The sequence below is a fragment of the Ranitomeya variabilis genome, chromosome 4 (genome assembly GCF_051348905.1).
Source record: "Ranitomeya variabilis isolate aRanVar5 chromosome 4, aRanVar5.hap1, whole genome shotgun sequence".
Classification (NCBI taxonomy): Eukaryota; Metazoa; Chordata; class Amphibia; order Anura; family Dendrobatidae; genus Ranitomeya; species Ranitomeya variabilis.
The window spans coordinates 389,221,906-389,243,292 of record NC_135235.1 but is presented as its reverse complement, the minus strand read 5'-3'; the positions used below and the strand labels follow the sequence as shown (position 1 = coordinate 389,243,292).

Genomic DNA, 21,387 nt, shown 5'->3' with positions numbered 1-21,387 from the left:
AGAGTATGTATCCAGTGTACAGGGCATGCAGAGTATGTATCCATTGTACAGGGCATGCAGAGTATGTATCCATTGTACAGGGCATGCAGAGTATGTATCCATTGTACAGGGCATGCAGAGTATGTATCCATTGTACAGGGCATGCAGAGTATGTATCCATTGTACAGGGCATGCAGCGTATGTATCCATTGTACAGGGCATGCAGCGTATGTATCCATTGTACAGGGCATGCAGAGTATGTATCCAGTGTACAGGGCATGCAGAGTATGTATCCATTGTACAGGGCATGCAGCGTATGTATCCATTGTACAGGGCATGCAGAGTATGTATCCAGTGTACAGGGCATGCAGAGTATGTATCCATTGTACAGGGCATGCAGAGTATGTATCCATTGTACAGGGCATGCAGAGTACGTATCCATTGTACAGGGCATGCAGAGTACATATCCATTGTACAGGGCATGCAGAGTATGTATCCATTGTACAGGGCATGCAGAGTATGTATCCATTGTACAGGGCATGCAGAGTATGTATCCATTGTACAGGGCATGCAGAGTATGTATCCAGTGTACAGGGCATGCAGAGTATGTATCCATTGTACAGGGCATGCAGAGTATGTATCCATTGTACAGGGCATGCAGAGTATGTATCCAGTGTACAGGGCATGCAGAGTATGTATCCATTGTACAGGGCATGCAGAGTATGTATCCAGTGTACAGGGCATGCAGAGTATGTATCCATTGTACAGGGCATGCAGAGTATGTATCCATTGTACAGGGTATGCAGAGTATGTATCCAGTGTACAGGGCATGCAGAGTATGTATCCATTGTACAGGGCATGCAGAGTATGTATCCATTGTACAGGGCATGCAGCGTACGTATGTATCCAGTGTACAGGGCATGCAGCGTATGTATCCAGTGTACAGGGCATGCAGAGTATGTATCCATTGTACAGGGCATGCAGCGTACGTATGTATTGTACAGGGCATGCAGCGTACGTATGTATTGTACAGGGCATGCAGCGTACGTATGTATTGTACAGGGCATGCAGCGTACGTATGTATTGTACAGGGCATGCAGAGTATGTATCCAGTGTACAGGGCATGCAGAGTACGTATCCATTGTACAGGGCATGCAGAGTATGTATCCATTGTACAGGGCATGCAGAGTATGTATCCATTGTACAGGGCATGCAGCGTACGTATGTATTGTACAGGGCATGCAGAGTATGTATCCATTGTACAGGGCATGCAGCGTACGTATGTATTGTACAGGGCATGCAGAGTATGTATCCATTGTACAGGGCATGCAGAGTACGTATCCATTGTACAGGGCATGCAGAGTATGTATCCATTGTACAGGGCATGCAGAGTATGTATCCATTGTACAGGGCATGCAGAGTACGTATCCATTGTACAGGGCATGCAGAGTACATATCCATTGTACAGGGCATGCAGAGTATGTATCCATTGTACAGGGCATGCAGAGTATGTATCCATTGTACAGGGCATGCAGAGTATGTATCCAGTGTACAGGGCATGCAGAGTATGTATCCATTGTACAGGGCATGCAGAGTATGTATCCAGTGTACAGGGCATGCAGAGTATGTATCCATTGTACAGGGCATGCAGAGTATGTATCCATTGTACAGGGCATGCAGAGTATGTATCCAGTGTACAGGGCATGCAGAGTATGTATCCATTGTACAGGGCATGCAGAGTATGTATCCAGTGTACAGGGCATGCAGAGTATGTATCCATTGTACAGGGCATGCAGAGTATGTATCCATTGTACAGGGTATGCAGAGTATGTATCCAGTGTACAGGGCATGCAGAGTATGTATCCATTGTACAGGGCATGCAGAGTATGTATCCATTGTACAGGGCATGCAGCGTACGTATGTATCCAGTGTACAGGGCATGCAGCGTATGTATCCAGTGTACAGGGCATGCAGAGTATGTATCCATTGTACAGGGCATGCAGCGTACGTATGTATTGTACAGGGCATGCAGCGTACGTATGTATTGTACAGGGCATGCAGCGTACGTATGTATTGTACAGGGCATGCAGCGTACGTATGTATTGTACAGGGCATGCAGAGTATGTATCCAGTGTACAGGGCATGCAGAGTACGTATCCATTGTACAGGGCATGCAGAGTATGTATCCATTGTACAGGGCATGCAGAGTATGTATCCATTGTACAGGGCATGCAGCGTACGTATGTATTGTACAGGGCATGCAGAGTATGTATCCATTGTACAGGGCATGCAGCGTACGTATGTATTGTACAGGGCATGCAGAGTATGTATCCATTGTACAGGGCATGCAGAGTACGTATCCATTGTACAGGGCATGCAGAGTATGTATCCATTGTACAGGGCATGCAGAGTATGTATCCATTGTACAGGGCATGCAGAGTATGTATCCATTGTACAGGGCATGCAGCGTATGTATCCATTGTACAGGGCATGCAGAGTATGTATCCATTGTACAGGGCATGCAGAGTATGTATCCATTGTACAGGGCATGCAGAGTATGTATCCATTGTACAGGGCATGCAGAGTATGTATCCATTGTACAGGGCATGCAGAGTATGTATCCATTGTACAGGGCATGCAGCGTATGTATCCATTGTACAGGGCATGCAGCGTACGTATGTATTGTACAGGGCATGCAGCGTACGTATGTATTGTACAGGGCATGCAGAGTATGTATCCATTGTACAGGGCATGCAGAGTACGTATCCATTGTACAGGGCATGCAGAGTATGTATCCATTGTACAGGGCATGCAGAGTATGTATCCAGTGTACAGGGCATGCAGAGTATGTATCCATTGTACAGGGCATGCAGAGTATGTATCCATTGTACAGGGCATGCAGAGTATGTATCCATTGTACAGGGCATGCAGCGTATGTATCCATTGTACAGGGCATGCAGAGTATGTATCCAGTGTACAGGGCATGCAGAGTATGTATCCATTGTACAGGGCATGCAGCGTATGTATCCATTGTACAGGGCATGCAGAGTATGTATCCAGTGTACAGGGCATGCAGAGTATGTATCCATTGTACAGGGCATGCAGAGTATGTATCCATTGTACAGGGCATGCAGAGTACGTATCCATTGTACAGGGCATGCAGAGTACGTATCCATTGTACAGGGCATGCAGAGTATGTATCCATTGTACAGGGCATGCAGAGTATGTATCCATTGTACAGGGCATGCAGAGTATGTATCCATTGTACAGGGCATGCAGAGTATGTATCCAGTGTACAGGGCATGCAGAGTATGTATCCATTGTACAGGGCATGCAGAGTATGTATCCATTGTACAGGGCATGCAGAGTATGTATCCAGTGTACAGGGCATGCAGAGTATGTATCCATTGTACAGGGCATGCAGAGTATGTATCCAGTGTACAGGGCATGCAGAGTATGTATCCATTGTACAGGGCATGCAGAGTATGTATCCATTGTACAGGGTATGCAGAGTATGTATCCAGTGTACAGGGCATGCAGAGTATGTATCCATTGTACAGGGCATGCAGAGTATGTATCCATTGTACAGGGCATGCAGCGTACGTATGTATCCAGTGTACAGGGCATGCAGCGTATGTATCCAGTGTACAGGGCATGCAGAGTATGTATCCATTGTACAGGGCATGCAGCGTACGTATGTATTGTACAGGGCATGCAGCGTACGTATGTATTGTACAGGGCATGCAGCGTACGTATGTATTGTACAGGGCATGCAGCGTACGTATGTATTGTACAGGGCATGCAGAGTATGTATCCAGTGTACAGGGCATGCAGAGTACGTATCCATTGTACAGGGCATGCAGAGTATGTATCCATTGTACAGGGCATGCAGAGTATGTATCCATTGTACAGGGCATGCAGCGTACGTATGTATTGTACAGGGCATGCAGAGTATGTATCCATTGTACAGGGCATGCAGCGTACGTATGTATTGTACAGGGCATGCAGAGTATGTATCCATTGTACAGGGCATGCAGAGTACGTATCCATTGTACAGGGCATGCAGAGTATGTATCCATTGTACAGGGCATGCAGAGTATGTATCCATTGTACAGGGCATGCAGAGTATGTATCCATTGTACAGGGCATGCAGAGTATGTATCCATTGTACAGGGCATGCAGCGTATGTATCCATTGTACAGGGCATGCAGAGTATGTATCCATTGTACAGGGCATGCAGAGTATGTATCCATTGTACAGGGCATGCAGAGTATGTATCCATTGTACAGGGCATGCAGAGTATGTATCCATTGTACAGGGCATGCAGAGTATGTATCCATTGTACAGGGCATGCAGCGTATGTATCCATTGTACAGGGCATGCAGCGTACGTATGTATTGTACAGGGCATGCAGCGTACGTATGTATTGTACAGGGCATGCAGAGTATGTATCCATTGTACAGGGCATGCAGAGTACGTATCCATTGTACAGGGCATGCAGAGTATGTATCCATTGTACAGGGCATGCAGAGTATGTATCCAGTGTACAGGGCATGCAGAGTATGTATCCATTGTACAGGGCATGCAGAGTATGTATCCAGTGTACAGGGCATGCAGAGTATGTATCCATTGTACAGGGCATGCAGCGTATGTATCCATTGTACAGGGCATGCAGCGTATGTATCCATTGTACAGGGCATGCAGAGTATGTATCCATTGTACAGGGCATGCAGAGTATGTATCCATTGTACAGGGCATGCAGAGTACGTATCCATTGTACAGGGCATGCAGCGTGTGTATCCATTGTACAGGGCATGCAGCGTACGTATGTATTGTACAGGGCATGCAGAGTATGTATCCAGTGTACAGGGCATGCAGCGTATGTATCCATTGTACAGGGCATGCAGCGTACGTATGTATTGTACAGGGCATGCAGAGTATGTATCCCTTGTACAGGGCATGCAGCGTATGTATCCATTGTACAGGGCATGCAGCGTACGTATGTATTGTACAGGGCATGCAGAGTATGTATCCATTGTTCAGGGCATGCAGCGTATGTATCCAGTGTACAGGGCATGCAGCGTACGTATGTATTGTACAGGGCATGCAGAGTACGTATCCATTGTACAGGGCATGCAGCGTATGTATCCATTGTACAGGGCATGCAGCGTACGTATCCATTGTACAGGGCATGCAGCGTACGTATCCATTGTACAGGGCATGCAGCGTATGTATCCAGTGTACAGGGCATGCAGCGTACGTATCCATTGTACAGGGCATGCAGAGTATGTATCCAGTGTACAGGACATGCAGCGTATGTATCCATTGTACAGGGCATGCAGCGTACGTATCCATTGTACAGGGCATGCAGCGTATGTATCCAGTGTACAGGGCATGCAGCGTACGTATCCATTGTACAGGGCATGCAGCGTACGTATCCATTGTACAGGGCATGCAGCGTACGTACGTATTGTACAGGGCATGCAGAGTATGTATCCATTGTACAGGGCATGCAGAGTATGTATCCATTGTACAGGGCATGCAGAGTATGTATCCATTGTACAGGGCATGCAGAGTATGTATCCATTGTACAGGGCATGCAGAGTATGTATCCATTGTACAGGGCATGCAGCGTATGTATCCATTGTACAGGGCATGCAGCGTACGTATCCATTGTACAGGGCATGCAGCGTATGTATCCAGTGTACAGGGCATGCAGCGTACGTATCCATTGTACAGGGCATGCAGCGTACGTATCCATTGTACAGGGCATGCAGCGTACGTATGTATTGTACAGGGCATGCAGAGTATGTATCCATTGTACAGGGCATGCAGAGTATGTATCCATTGTACAGGGCATGCAGAGTATGTATCCATTGTACAGGGCATGCAGAGTATGTATCCATTGTACAGGGCATGCAGAGTATGTATCCATTGTACAGGGCATGCAGCGTATGTATCCATTGTACAGGGCATGCAGCGTACGTATGTATTGTACAGGGCATGCAGAGTATGTATCCATTGTACAGGGCATGCAGAGTATGTATCCATTGTACAGGGCATGCAGAGTATGTATCCATTGTACAGGGCATGCAGAGTATGTATCCATTGTACAGGGCATGCAGCGTATGTATCCATTGTACAGGGCATGCAGAGTATGTATCCATTGTACAGGGCATGCAGAGTATGTATCCATTGTACAGGGCATGCAGAGTATGTATCCATTGTACAGGGCATGCAGAGTATGTATCCATTGTACAGGGCATGCAGAGTATGTATCCATTGTACAGGGCATGCAGCGTATGTATCCATTGTACAGGGCATGCAGCGTACGTATGTATTGTACAGGGCATGCAGCGTACGTATGTATTGTACAGGGCATGCAGAGTATGTATCCATTGTACAGGGCATGCAGAGTATGTATCCATTGTACAGGGCATGCAGAGTATGTATCCATTGTACAGGGCATGCAGCGTATGTATCCATTGTACAGGGCATGCAGCGTACGTATGTATTGTACAGGGCATGCAGCGTACGTATGTATTGTACAGGGCATGCAGAGTATGTATCCATTGTACAGGGCATGCAGAGTACGTATCCATTGTACAGGGCATGCAGAGTATGTATCCATTGTACAGGGCATGCAGAGTATGTATCCAGTGTACAGGGCATGCAGAGTATGTATCCATTGTACAGGGCATGCAGAGTATGTATCCATTGTACAGGGCATGCAGAGTATGTATCCATTGTACAGGGCATGCAGCGTATGTATCCATTGTACAGGGCATGCAGCGTACGTATGTATTGTACAGGGCATGCAGCGTACGTATGTATTGTACAGGGCATGCAGAGTATGTATCCATTGTACAGGGCATGCAGAGTACGTATCCATTGTACAGGGCATGCAGAGTATGTATCCATTGTACAGGGCATGCAGAGTATGTATCCAGTGTACAGGGCATGCAGAGTATGTATCCATTGTACAGGGCATGCAGAGTATGTATCCATTGTACAGGGCATGCAGAGTATGTATCCATTGTACAGGGCATGCAGAGTATGTATCCATTGTACAGGGCATGCAGAGTACATTGTCATGATCTCTGCAGGCAGAGATCATAGCAAGCCTATAGAGGGACAAGCTCTCGGAAGATGGAACTATACTGACCATGAACTAAGCCTGCCGCGCAACTAGAAATAGCCAGGTAGCATTTCCTATTTATCGCTAGATGCCCAGCTCTGGCCTAAGACCTAAATAGCTAGCAGAGGGAAATATAAGACCTGGCTCACCTCTAGAGAAATATTCCAAAGAAGACAGTAGCCCCCCACATATAATGACGGTGAGTTCAGATGAAACAACAAACGCAGCAGGAAAATAGTCTTAGCAAATTTGAGGTCCGCTTACTAGATAGCAGAAGACAGATAGTATACTTTCATGGTCAGCAGAAAAACACTAACAAAACACCATCCAGAGATTACCTTAAACTCTGGCATTAACTCATAACGCCAGAGTAGCAATCCCTGATCAACGAGAGCTTTCCAGACACAGTAACAAAACTTCAGCTGTGAACTGGAACAAATAGGCAAAACAAAACATGGACAAAAGTCCAACTTATCTAGTAGTTGTCTAGAAGCAGGAACAAGCACTGAGAGGCATCAGATAACATTGTTGACCGGCAAGAAACCACCAGAGAAATGAGCTTAAATAGCGACACCCACTACTGATGGAACCAGGTGAAACAGGAAAGAGGATGACAAGTCCAATTCCACAAGCGGCCACCGGGGGAGCCCAGAATCAAAATTCACAACAGTACCCCCCCCTCAAGGAGGGGGCACCGAACCCTCACCAGATCCACCAGGGCGACCAGGATGAGCCCTATGGAAGGCACGAACAAGATCAGAAGCATGAACATCAGATGCATTGACCCAAGAATTATCCTCCTGGCCGTAACCCTTCCAGTTGACCAGATACTGGAGTCTCCGTCTGGAAACACGAGAGTCCAAAATTTTCTCCACAACGTACTCCAACTCACCCTCAACCAACACCGGAGCAGGAGGCTCAACTGAAGGTACAACAGGTACCTCATACCTGCGCAATAACGACCGATGAAAAACGTTATGAATGGAAAAGGACGCAGGGAGGTCCAAACGGAAAGAAACAGGATTAAGAATCTCCAATATTCTATAAGGGCCGATGAACCGAGGTTTAAACTTAGGAGAAGAGACCCTCATAGGGACAAAACGAGAAGACAACCACACCAAATCTCCAACACAAAGCCGAGAACCAACACGACGATGACGGTTGGCAAAACGCTGAGTCTTCTCCTGGGACAACTTCAAATTGTCCATAACCTGCCCCCAGATGTGATGCAATCTCTCCACCACCGCATCCACTCCAGGACAATCCGAGGATTCCACCTGACCGGAGGAAAATCGAGGGTGAAACCCCGAATTACAGAAAAACGGGGACACCAAGGTGGAAGAGCTGGCCCGATTATTGAGGGCGAACTCTGCCAATGGCAAAAAAGCAACCCAATCATCCTGGTCAGCAGAGACAAAACACCTCAGATATGTCTCAAGGGTCTGATTAGTCCGCTCGGTCTGGCCATTAGTCTGAGGGTGAAAAGCAGATGAAAAAGACAAATCTATGCCCATCCTAGCACAGAATGCCCGCCAAAATCTAGACACAAATTGAGTACCTCTGTCAGAAACAATATTCTCAGGAATACCGTGCAATCGGACAACATTCTGAAAAAACAGAGGAACCAACTCAGAAGAAGAAGGCAACTTGGGCAGAGGAACCAAATGGACCATTTTAGAGAAACGGTCACAGACCACCCAGATGACAGACATCTTCTGGGAAACAGGCAGATCTGAAATAAAATCCATCGAGATGTGTGTCCAAGGCCTCTTAGGAATAGGCAAGGGCAACAGCAGTCCGCTAGCCCGAGAACTACAAGACTTGGCCCGAGCACAAACGTCACATGACTGCACAAAGACTCGCACATCTCGTGACAGGGAAGGCCACCAGAAGGATCTTGCCACCAAATCCCTGGTACCAAAAATTCCGGGATGACCTGCCAATGCAGAAGAATGTACCTCAGAGATGACTCTGCTGGTCCAATCATCCGGAACAAACAGTCTATCGGGCGGACAACGATCCGGTCTATCCGCCTGAAACTCTTGCAAGGACCGCCGCAGATCAGGAGAAACGGCCGACAAAATTACTCCCTCCCTAAGGATACCTGTGGGTTCAGAATTACCAGGAGAGTCCGGGTCAAAACTCCTAGAAAGGGCATCTGCCTTAACATTCTTAGAACCCGGTAGGTATGACACCACAAAATTAAAGCGAGAAAAAAATAAAGACCAGCGCGCCTGTCTAGGATTCAGGCGTCTGGCAGTCTCAAGATAAATCAAATTTTTGTGGTCAGTCAATACCACCACCTGATGCCTAGCCCCCTCGAGCCAATGGCGCCACTCCTCAAACGCCCACTTCATGGCCAAAAGCTCCCGATTCCCAACATCATAATTCCGCTCTGCGGGCGAAAATTTGCGAGAAAAGAAGGCACAAGGCCTAATGACGGAGCAGTCGGAACCTTTCTGCGACAACACTGCCCCAGCTCCGATCTCCGAAGCGTCAACCTCAACCTGAAAAGGCAGATTCACATCAGGCTGACGCAACACAGGGGCAGAGGCAAAACGGCGCTTAAGCTCCTGAAAGGCCTCTACAGCATGAGGGGACCAATTAGCAACATCAGCGCCTTGTCTGGTCAAATCAGTCAGTGGTTTAACGACATCCGAAAAACCAGCAATAAATCGGCGGTAAAAGTTGGCAAAGCCCAAAAATCTCTGAAGACCCTTAAGAGAGGAGGGCTGAGTCCAGTCACAAATAGCTTGCACCTTGACGGGATCCATCTCAATGGAAGAGGGAGAAAAAATATACCCCAAAAAGGAAATTTTCTGGACCCCAAAAACGCACTTAGACCCCTTCACACATAAAGAATTAGACCGCAGAACCTGAAAAACTCTCCTGACCTGCTGGACATGAGAGTCCCAGTCATCAGAAAAAATCAGAATATCATCCAGATATATTATCATAAATTTATCCAGAAAATCGCGGAAAATATCATGCATAAAAGACTGGAAAACTGAAGGGGCATTAGAAAGACCAAAAGGCATGACCAAATACTCAAAGTGGCCCTCGGGCGTATTAAATGCGGTCTTCCACTCATCCCCCTGCCTGATCCGCACCAAATTATACGCCCCACGAAGATCAATTTTAGAGAACCACTTAGCACCCTCTATACGAGCAAACAAATCAGTAAGCAATGGCAATGGGTATTGATACTTAACAGTGATCTTATTCAGAAGCCGATAATCAATACATGGTCTCAAAGAGCCGTCTTTTTTTGAGACAAAGAAAAACCCAGCTCCCAAGGGAGAAGAAGATGGACGAATATGTCCCTTTTCCAAAGACTCCTTTATATATTCCCGCATAGCAGCATGTTCCGGCACAGACAGATTAAACAAACGACCCTTTGGATATTTACAACCCGGTATCAAATCTATGGCACAATCGCACTCACGGTGCGGAGGTAACGACCCAAGCTTGGGTTCGTCAAAGACGTCTTGATAATCAGAGAGGAACTCAGGGACTTCAGAGGGAATGGACGACGAAATAGAAACCAAAGGTAAGTCCCCATGAATACCCTTACATCCCCAGCTCAACACAGACATTGCTCTCCAGTCCAAGACTGGGTTGTGAGACTGCAACCATGGCAATCCCAGTACCAAATCGTCATGTAAATTATACAGCACCAGGAAACGAATAATCTCCTGGTGATCCGGATTGATACGCATGGTTACTTGTGTCCAGTATTGTGGTTTATTATTAGCCAATGGGGTGGAGTCAATCCCCTTCAGAGGAATAAGAGTCTCCAAAGGCTCTAAATCAAAACCACAACGATTGGCAAAGGACCAATCCATAAGACTCAGAGCGGCGCCAGAGTCAACATAGGCGTCCGTGGCAATGGATGACAAAGAGCAAATCAGGGTTACAGACAAAATAAACTTAGACTGAATGGTGCCAATGGAAACAGACTTATCAAGCTTCTTTGTACGCCTAGAGCATGCTGATATAACATGAGTAGAATCCCCACAATAGAAACACAATCCATTCTTCCGTCTAAAATTCTGTCGCTCGCTCCTGGACAGAATTCTATCACACTGCATACTTTCTGGCGTCTTTTCCATAGACACCGCCAGATGGTGCACCGGTTTGCGCTCCCGCAGACGCCTATCAATCTGAATAGCCATTGTCATGGACTCATTCAGACCTGCAGGCACAGGGAACCCCACCATAACATCCTTAACGGCATCAGAGAGACCTTCTCTGAAAGTTGCCGCCAAGGCGCACTCATTCCACTGAGTAAGCACAGACCATTTACGGAATTTTTGGCAGAAAACTTCAGCTTCGTCTTGCCCCTGAGATAGTGCCATCAAAGTTTTTTCTGCCTGAAGTTCCAAATGAGGTTCCTCATAAAGCAAGCCCAAGGCCAAAAAAAACGCATCCACATCGCGTAACGCAGGATCCCCTGCTGGCAATGAGAAGGCCCAATCTTGAGGGTCACCCCTGAGCAAGGAAATCACAATCCTAACCTGCTGAGCAGGGTCTCCAGCTGAACGAGACTTCAGGGACAAATAAAGCTTACAATTATTTCGGAAATTCTGGAAGCTAGCTCTATTCCCTGTGAAGAACTCCGGCAAAGGAATTCTCGGCTCAGATACCGGAGCATGTACCACAAAATCTTGTAAATTTTGTACTTTCGTGATGAGATTATTCAAACCCGCAGTTACACTCTGGAGATCCATGATTGTCAGGTGCACACAGAGCCATACAGAGATTAGGAGGAGAGAGAGAAAAAAGACTGCAGCAAGGCAGACTGGAGGAAAAAAAAAAAAAAAAAAAAAAAATTCCAGCAGACTTCTTATAACTCTCCTTTCTCAACCTGGGTCTTTAACACTTTATTGGCCGGTCAAACTGTCATGATCTCTGCAGGCAGAGATCATAGCAAGCCTATAGAGGGACAAGCTCTCGGAAGATGGAACTATACTGACCATGAACTAAGCCTGCCGCGCAACTAGAAATAGCCAGGTAGCATTTCCTATTTATCGCTAGATGCCCAGCTCTGGCCTAAGACCTAAATAGCTAGCAGAGGGAAATATAAGACCTGGCTCACCTCTAGAGAAATATTCCAAAGAAGACAGTAGCCCCCCACATATAATGACGGTGAGTTCAGATGAAACAACAAACGCAGCAGGAAAATAGTCTTAGCAAATTTGAGGTCCGCTTACTAGATAGCAGAAGACAGATAGTATACTTTCATGGTCAGCAGAAAAACACTAACAAAACACCATCCAGAGATTACCTTAAACTCTGGCATTAACTCATAACGCCAGAGTAGCAATCCCTGATCAACGAGAGCTTTCCAGACACAGTAACAAAACTTCAGCTGTGAACTGGAACAAATAGGCAAAACAAAACATGGACAAAAGTCCAACTTATCTAGTAGTTGTCTAGAAGCAGGAACAAGCACTGAGAGGCATCAGATAACATTGTTGACCGGCAAGAAACCACCAGAGAAATGAGCTTAAATAGCGACACCCACTACTGATGGAACCAGGTGAAACAGGAAAGAGGATGACAAGTCCAATTCCACAAGCGGCCACCGGGGGAGCCCAGAATCAAAATTCACAACAGTACATATCCATTGTACAGGGCATGCAGAGTATGTATCCAGTGTACAGGGCATGCAGAGTATGTATCCAGTGTACAGGGCATGCAGAGTATGTATCCAGTGTACAGGGCATGCAGAGTATGTATCCAGTGTACAGGGCATGCAGAGTATGTATCCATTGTACAGGGCATGCAGCGTATGTATCCATTGTACAGGGCATGCAGAGTATGTATCCATTGTACAGGGCATGCAGAGTATGTATCCATTGTACAGGGCATGCAGCGTGTGTATCCATTGTACAGGGCATGCAGCGTACGTATGTATTGTACAGGGCATGCAGAGTATGTATCCAGTGTACAGGGCATGCAGCGTATGTATCCATTGTACAGGGCATGCAGCGTACGTATGTATTGTACAGGGCATGCAGAGTATGTATCCCTTGTACAGGGCATGCAGCGTATGTATCCATTGTACAGGGCATGCAGCGTACGTATGTATTGTACAGGGCATGCAGAGTATGTATCCATTGTACAGGGCATGCAGCGTATGTATCCAGTGTACAGGGCATGCAGCGTACGTATCCATTGTACAGGGCATGCAGCGTACGTATCCATTGTACAGGGCATGCAGCGTATGTATCCATTGTACAGGGCATGCAGCGTACGTATCCATTGTACAGGGCATGCAGCGTACGTATCCATTGTACAGGGCATGCAGCGTATGTATCCAGTGTACAGGGCATGCAGCGTACGTATCCATTGTACAGGGCATGCAGAGTATGTATCCAGTGTACAGGGCATGCAGCGTATGTATCCATTGTACAGGGCATGCAGCGTACGTATCCATTGTACAGGGCATGCAGCGTATGTATCCAGTGTACAGGGCATGCAGCGTACGTATCCATTGTACAGGGCATGCAGCGTACGTATCCATTGTACAGGGCATGAAGCGTACGTATGTATCCATTGTATAGGGCATGCAGCATACGTATCCAGTGTACAGGGTATGCGGCGTGCGTATCCAGTATACAGGGCGCACGGTGTACGTATGTATTTAACAGGGTGTGCGTATCCAGTGTACAGGGCGCGCGGCGTACGTATCCAGTGTACAGGGCGCGCGGCATACGTATGTATTATACAGGTCACGCGGCGTACGTATCCAGTGTACAGGGCGCTCAGGGAATGTACATACTTGGCTTTACAATTAGTAATTGGCTGATTCTTCATGTCACACTCAATATGGAATAAGCAGTCATAAAAGTCAATATCGCCCCTGTACACTGTGTTCTAAATTATTATGCAAAAAGAGTTTAGGAGTGATAAGGTTAGAATTTTTTTGTTTGTCATTTAAACTCATTGATGGTGATGTGTGTCAGAGCTCTTTATATCACTGAAAGATACCTGTGCAAACTAGTTTGGCAGGTGTGTCCAAATAAAGGCAAGACTACTTAAGACGGCTGTTCCAAATTATTAAGCAGCCTACATTTTTTCCCAAAATGGGAAAGAAAAAGGATGTGTTGGCTGCTGAGAAGCAACAAATTGTGGAGTATTTAGGTCAAGGCATGACTACAATCAACATTGCCAAGACACTTCATCGTGATCATCGCACAATCAAGAAGTATGTAGCTGATTCCCAGCACACACGTGTGCGTGCTGATAAGGAAAAATTGAGGACTCTTTCCAACAGGCATTTGCGTAAGGTTAAAAGAGCAGCTGCAAAAATGCCTTGTCATAGCAGCAGACAGGTTTTGGAACCTGCTGGTGCCTCCAACGTCCCCAGAACAACAAGATGCAGGGTCCTTCAGAGGTTTGCAGCTGTGCGTAAGCCATCCTGTCGACCACCTCTATCCACTGCACACAAGCAGAAACGGCTCCAGTGGGCCAAACGATACATGAAGACTGACTTCCAAACTGTTTTGTTCACCGATGAGTGCCGTGCAACGCTCGATGGTCCAGATGGATGGAGTGGAGGATGGCTGGTTGATGGACACCCCATGAAAACACGGCTAAGGCGCCAACAAGGAGGAGGTGGAGTAATGTTTTGGGCTGGAATCATGGAGAGAGAGATTGTCAGCCCCTTTATGATCCCTGAAGGGGTAAAGATGAACTCCATAATCTATGTGGAGTTTCTAAAACAGCACTTCCTGCCATGGTTCAAGAGGAAGAACCGTCTCATGCTGCAAAAAACACATCTGCATCTCTGGCTGCTACGGGCATAAAAGAGGACAAACTTATGGTGTGGCCACCATCTTCCCCTGACATCAACCCCATTGAGAACCTCTGGAGCATCATCAAAAGGAGTGTCTATGATGGCGGGAGGCAGTTCACATCTAAGCAACAGCTCTGGGAGGGTATTCTGTCCACATGCAAAACAATTGAAGCAGAAACCATCCAAAAACTGACAAATTCAATGGACGAGAGAGTTCAGAAGCTTCTTTCGAACAAGGGGTCCTATGTGCAAATGTAACATCACCTAGAATAAAGTTTTCACTTGAAAACTGTTTGATTTCATTTTGTAATAAGCTGATAATGCTTATAACTTCACAATTGACCATTTTTTTGTTCAAAATAAAAAAAAAGTTGAAAACTCTGCTGTGCATAATAATTTGGAACATGCATTTTGAGTGTTTATTTTTTTTTTAAAAGATACTGGTTTCATAGGCAGTTTGTTCCAAAACATTGCAATTATACTAGAATAGTAGATGACTGGAAAATAACAATGACTGCAATTCAGATAGGTAATTTAGAGAAAATATGAGGAAATATTATTTGCATAATAATTTGGAACACAGTGTATAGCAGGGATGGGGAGCCAGTGGTCTGCGGGCTATTTGATGCCCGGAATGTTCTCTTCTGTGGCCTCCCTGGTAGATTTCCTGGCACTGCAGTGCTTGAGTCGGCGGCTGTGTTTTGACGACCATGGTCACTTTACTGCGCTTTACATTAAGAGCATGCGCACACAGCGTTCACTACAGAGTGCTGAGTGTGCATGCAATGAAGATCTCTGAGAGTGTCCGCACGATCTGTGCTCCAGTCCCACCGACGGCAGTCGCAGCCTCGCCTGTGATGTATATATTCCCTGTTGTCATGTGACTCATTAGTGTTACTAGGTCTTCGGTGTTAATGGGAAACACCTTTTGAGGTAGTATATTGTGGATTTTGATGTGTTTTTCACTTCACCTTTTTTTTACCGATGATGTTATGTTTGCATTAAGAAATTGTTGAAATTTCATTAAACCTATTCTTCCCTCTACTCATGAAATGTTCCCCGTGCCATCCATTGGCTGCAACACAACCCAAAAACTTAATTGATCCACCCCATACTTAAAGGGGTTGTCCCATCAAAACAGAAGTTTGCATTTCAGACCCAGGACCGGAGGGTATGTATGAGTTATATAGTAGTTGGAAGTCAGGGAAATTGAGGAGTCAGTTGGAGTTGGTGGTTTGGTTTATCGACTCTTCCATGAAGGTCATATTTGTGCAGTTGTCTCTGAACAGTAGAACAATGAACCACAACTCCAGACTCTGCTTAATCTTTCTGAAGGTCTTTTGCAGTCAAGCGTGGGTTCTCATTTGCCTTTCTAGCAATCCTACAAGCAGCTGTCACTGAAATTTTGATTGGTCTTTCAGCCCTTATCTTAACCTCCACTGTTCCTGTTAACGGACATTTCTTAATTACATTTCAATCTGAGGAAAGGGCAACTTGAAAACCCTTTGCTATTTTCCTATAGCCTTCTCCAGCTTTGGGGGCCTCCATTATTTTCAGAGTGCTAGGCAGCTGCTTAGAAGAACCCATGGCTGCTGTTTTTGACACAAGGTTAGAGGAGGCTTGGTTTTTATAATGCTGGGAATTTTGCGCCACTTGGCCTTTCCTAACGATGATGGTGAACAAGCCATAACCCTACAGGCTAATTAACTTTGACCAAGGTTTCAGACCTTATCTGAGCACAAAAATCTCTAAGGGTGCCCAAACTTTTACATCGGCCCATTTTCCCTTTTTTATTTTATAAAATGAAAAAAAAATTACAATAGTTTTTTTTTTGTCTAAAATACAAAGGAAATGTGTTATCTTTAACTTTAGCCCTTTTAGGTTTCATTTCGTCTTCAACTTGCTTATCTGTTCACTGTAACAGTAATTTTGATCAGGGGTGCCCAAAAATGTTTACATACCATTGTATGTTCTGCAGGACTGGTATCTACCACTATATGTAACCATATGTCGTTAATATCAGTGCTCCACCATCGTTGTAATTAGGGTTACTGGTTAGGGGCCCTCTCAGATGTTTTGTTACCCACCCCCCACCCGATCTGAACCTTTATCTACGCCTCTGCACTGCAGTGATGTATACATGCCCCCAGCATCTCCTGCAATGTACAGTTTATGCCCCCTGCATCTCCTATGTGATATATATAGATCAGTCTCGGCATCTCCTTTCTGATGTATATGCATGTATATGCTGTATGCTCCCCCTCACTTCCCACTCTGAGGAGACCTGCATTGTGATATACTGTATGTTGCGGATTATAAGACACACTGGACCAGAAGACACACCGGACCAGAAAACACACCACAAATTTTGTGGTGCAAAAAAGGAAGATGGAAAATGTTTAAATAAAATAAAAACGTTGGTGCGTCTTATATTCCCTTTAATGGTAGTTTACCTGGGGAGCAGCTGCGGTGGAGAGGAGTCATATTGGCAGGGTCGTTGCTTCAGGAGGCCAGCAGGAGCAGGACGATGATGCGGTGCCTGGGATTTCGGAAGGTATTGGCGCTTTTTTCCCAATGATGTCCCTGCTTCCTGCTGCTGCTGTCGGTCACGTGTGCTGTTACTTAAGAGAAATGAATCATTTCTCTTAAGTATCGGCACTAGTGTTGAGCATTCCGATGCTGCAAGTATCGGGTATCGGCCGATACTTGCTGTATCGGAATTCCGATACCGGGATTCCGATACTCTTGTGGTATCGGGTATCGGGTATCGCAACAACATTAATGTTAAAATGTGTAAAAGAGAGAAATAAAATAAAAAATATCGCTATACTCACCTGTCCGACGCAGCCGGGACTTCAGCGAGGGAACCGGCAGCGTTGTTTGTTTAAAATTCGCGCTATTACTTGGTTACGTGAATTCCCGGCTTGTGATTGGTCAGGTCGGCCATGTTGCCGGGACGCGGACCAATCACAGCAAGCCGTGACGAAATTACGTCACGGCTTGCTGTGATTGGTCCGCGTCCCGGCAATATGGCCGCCCTGACCAATCACAAGCCGTGACGTCACGGGAGGCTGGACACGCGCCCATTTTAAAATGAGCGCGTCCAGCCTCCCGGCTTGTGATTGGTTGACCGCGGCGCAACCAATCACAAGCCGTAACGTCACGGGAGGCTGGACACGCGCCCATTTTAAAATGAGCGCGTCCAGCCTCCCGGCTTGTGATTGGTTGACCGCGGCGCAACCAATCACAAGCCGTGACGTCACGGGAGGCTGGACACGCGCCCATTTTAAAATGAGCGCGTCCAGCCTCCCGGCTTGTGATTGGTTGACCGCGGCGCAACCAATCACAAGCCGTGACGTCACGGGAGGCTGGACACGCGCCAATTTTAAAGTGAGCGCGTGTCCAGCCTCCCGTGACGTCACGGCTTGTGATTGGTCAGGGCGGCCATATTGCCGGGACGCGGACCAATCACAGCAAGCCGTGACGTAATTTCGTCACGGCTTGCTGTGATTGGTCCGCGTCCCGGCAACATGGCCGACCTGACCAATCACAAGCCGGGAATTCACGTAACCAAGTAATAGCGCGAATTTTAAACAAACAACGCTGCCGGTTCCCTCGCTGAAGTCCCGGCTGCGTCGGACAGGTGAGTATAGCGATATTTTTTATTTTAATTCTTTCTTTTACACATTTATATGGTTCCCAGGGCCTGAAGGAGAGTTTCCTCTCCTTCAGACCCTGGGAACCATCAGGAATACCGTCCGATACATGAGTCCCATTGACTTGTATTGGTATCGGGTATCGGTATCGGATTGGATCCGATATTTTGCCGGTATCGGCCGATACTTTCCGATACCGATACTTTCAAGTATCGGACGGTATCGCTCAACACTAATCGGCACACGTGACCGCCGGCAGCAACAGGAAGCAGGCGGATGACAGTGCGCGCTACTGAAGAGGAATGGATACTCACCGTTATCTCTGATGAACACCCGATGAGTATTCCGGCAGCTGTGCTCTGCTTGTGAGCAGCGCATGATGTCCCTGCCATGCGCTGCTTACAAGCATTAAGCAGCTGCTGGCACCGGAGCAGGACACTGCGAGGGAGCGGAGGAAGGTAAGGGTAAAGGTGTTTTTTTTTTTGTTTTTTTTAATCTTTTCTGATGGGGCCATGGATACCAGGACTGGGATGGAGCCAATCATACCAGCAAGGGGATGGGGCCAATCAATCATACCAGGATGCCAGGAAAAAATAAATATTCATTGCCATCCACACCCATGGGCGTGGAATGCAGTGCATATTCATTTCTCTTTAGCAGCAGGCACAGGAGTTAGCACCAGCCGCCAGCTCCTGCCTCTGTGACCCGCTGCTCCTCCGATACCGCTCCCCCACCTCCCCACCACAGCTAGAGCCAATATATCCGGACTATAAGATGCACCTCCCATTTTCCTCCACTTTTTGGGAGGAAAAAAGTGCATCTTATAGTCCGAATAATACGGTAATCTCTTGTTGATAAAACGGTGATTTTTTTCAAAAATACAGCAAGCAGCCTACTAAATGACACATCGCTTGAATTGGAGTCTGTTTCTATATTATGCTGCAATCAGGTGGCAGAAACCAAGTGACAGATTCCCTTCAATATCTCTGACATAAAGTAACTAAATAGCAATGCTACAGCGTGCTAGAACACAAATCATAAGAAGATTGGCAATTAATAGCCTGTTGCAGTTTATCAGCGTGAAATAATCAGTTGAGTACTGCCATGTAGTCCTCCATCTTCATGAGCTCTAACCCCCGCCCCACCACTGATTGACATCTTTCTGCCTATGCAAAGTATACACAACTGCCAATCAGTGGTGTGGGCGGGGTTATACAGAGCTCAACATTCAGAGAATTGCTGGATCTACAGCAGATAAAACAGTGATTTTATCAAAAACTACTTCAAACCCTAGAGACTAAACAATTCGGTCCTTGGTTCCGGCAGGGATGTGCAGTCGGTAAGCCAAACCTCCGACTCCAACTCCTCAATTCCCATGACACCGACTCCAACTCCCTCATACATGGCTCATGTTTAAGTTTAAGTGATACATTTACTGTAGTAAAATGGTAACATTAGGCTTTTAATCTTTATTATGATACAATAATAAAGCCATTTAGATAGAACATAAAATATATTGCATATTTACAATTTATTATACACTCTGCAGTAAGTGGGGGAAAAAACAGTTTTCAACAAAAACGTACTGAATAGCATTTGTGCAGTCTATGAATTTGTTCTAAGAAATAATATCGCCTCCATCAGATCCTCCTTTACAGATTACCTCAAATCTGACCTAATTATTTTAAGGCTACAGAACAACCTCTCTACACTAACTTGGGTTGGTGGCAAAGCAGTAACCACATGGACAACATCTCTTAATTTCAAGGTATAAAGGAATTGCCTCGTGCACAGTCAGTTTTGATGAACGATTGAACTCTTGTACTTCTTTGAGAGCAAGGGAAAAATTTAGCTGAAATATGGTCAATCTGTTTTCTATGGGAGTGGAATCTTTTTCCCTGCAGCAACGCTTTGCCTGCTCCATGTCGTCTAAATACTTGACGAAATCAAACTCCTCATCCGATGAGGATGAAGGAACGGCAGCAGCAGCACTGGCAGGACCCGAGTCCTCTTGCTCTTGGCCATCCTGTAGCCCACTGATCCTAACTGCTACCTCAATCAAAGCTTCTTTTCCTTTAGTAAGCTGTTGATCAACCAGCAATATACGATGACTCGGGTCCACATAAACAGCTGCCAGAATTTTTTTTTTCTAATAGCAGTGTCTCTCCGTTTCATTGAAGCAGTAATGCCATCTGCTATTAAACCTCTTTGGGACAGGCAATACAACAAGTTCTTCCACTCCTTCATAAAAATGCCAGGAGTTAAATCCTCAGCTTGTAACTTTTTAGTCACTGTAAATGGGCGATGAAGCAACTCCTTCAATTCAGCCTCACTTTGCTAATCAGAGTTCCAGCATGTCCCTCTTACTGACTATCTCTTATTGTCAGCTGCAGCGTGTGCACAACACAGCGCATGTGCTGAATAGGAAAGAGGTGTGAAGCAGCTTCAGCAAGATCATCTAATTGTAAAGAATCATTTTCCTGTTCTTCTGTAGTAATATCTGTTTGTTCCTCCGTTATGGGAACAGGACTGTGGCCTTCCATCTCCAACATAGTGAATGTGAAATGTTCTTCTAGCTGCTGTTCACCTTAATTATTCTCATTTATCAGTTTAATTGTTCTTATCATGTTTGAAGCATTATCAGTTACAATAGGAAGAACCCTTTGCTTTTTTGAGTTCATAATCTTGCAGAACTTTTTCCACTAAGGTCCCGAGAAACTGGCTGCTGTGATGACCTTTAGTATCTTTTACTGCCAGTGTCTTAGTAACAATTTTTTTGTTGTCACAAACATATCGAACGTTGATAGCAA

At 45.9% G+C, this 21,387-nt stretch overlaps 1 protein-coding gene across 2 annotated transcripts in view; it reads left to right on the top strand.

The window, feature by feature from the left end:
• Positions 1 to 21,387, top strand: part of LOC143767142 (uncharacterized) — an 87,815-nt gene that overhangs the window by 16,898 nt on the left and 49,530 nt on the right. The window lies entirely within an intron of this gene.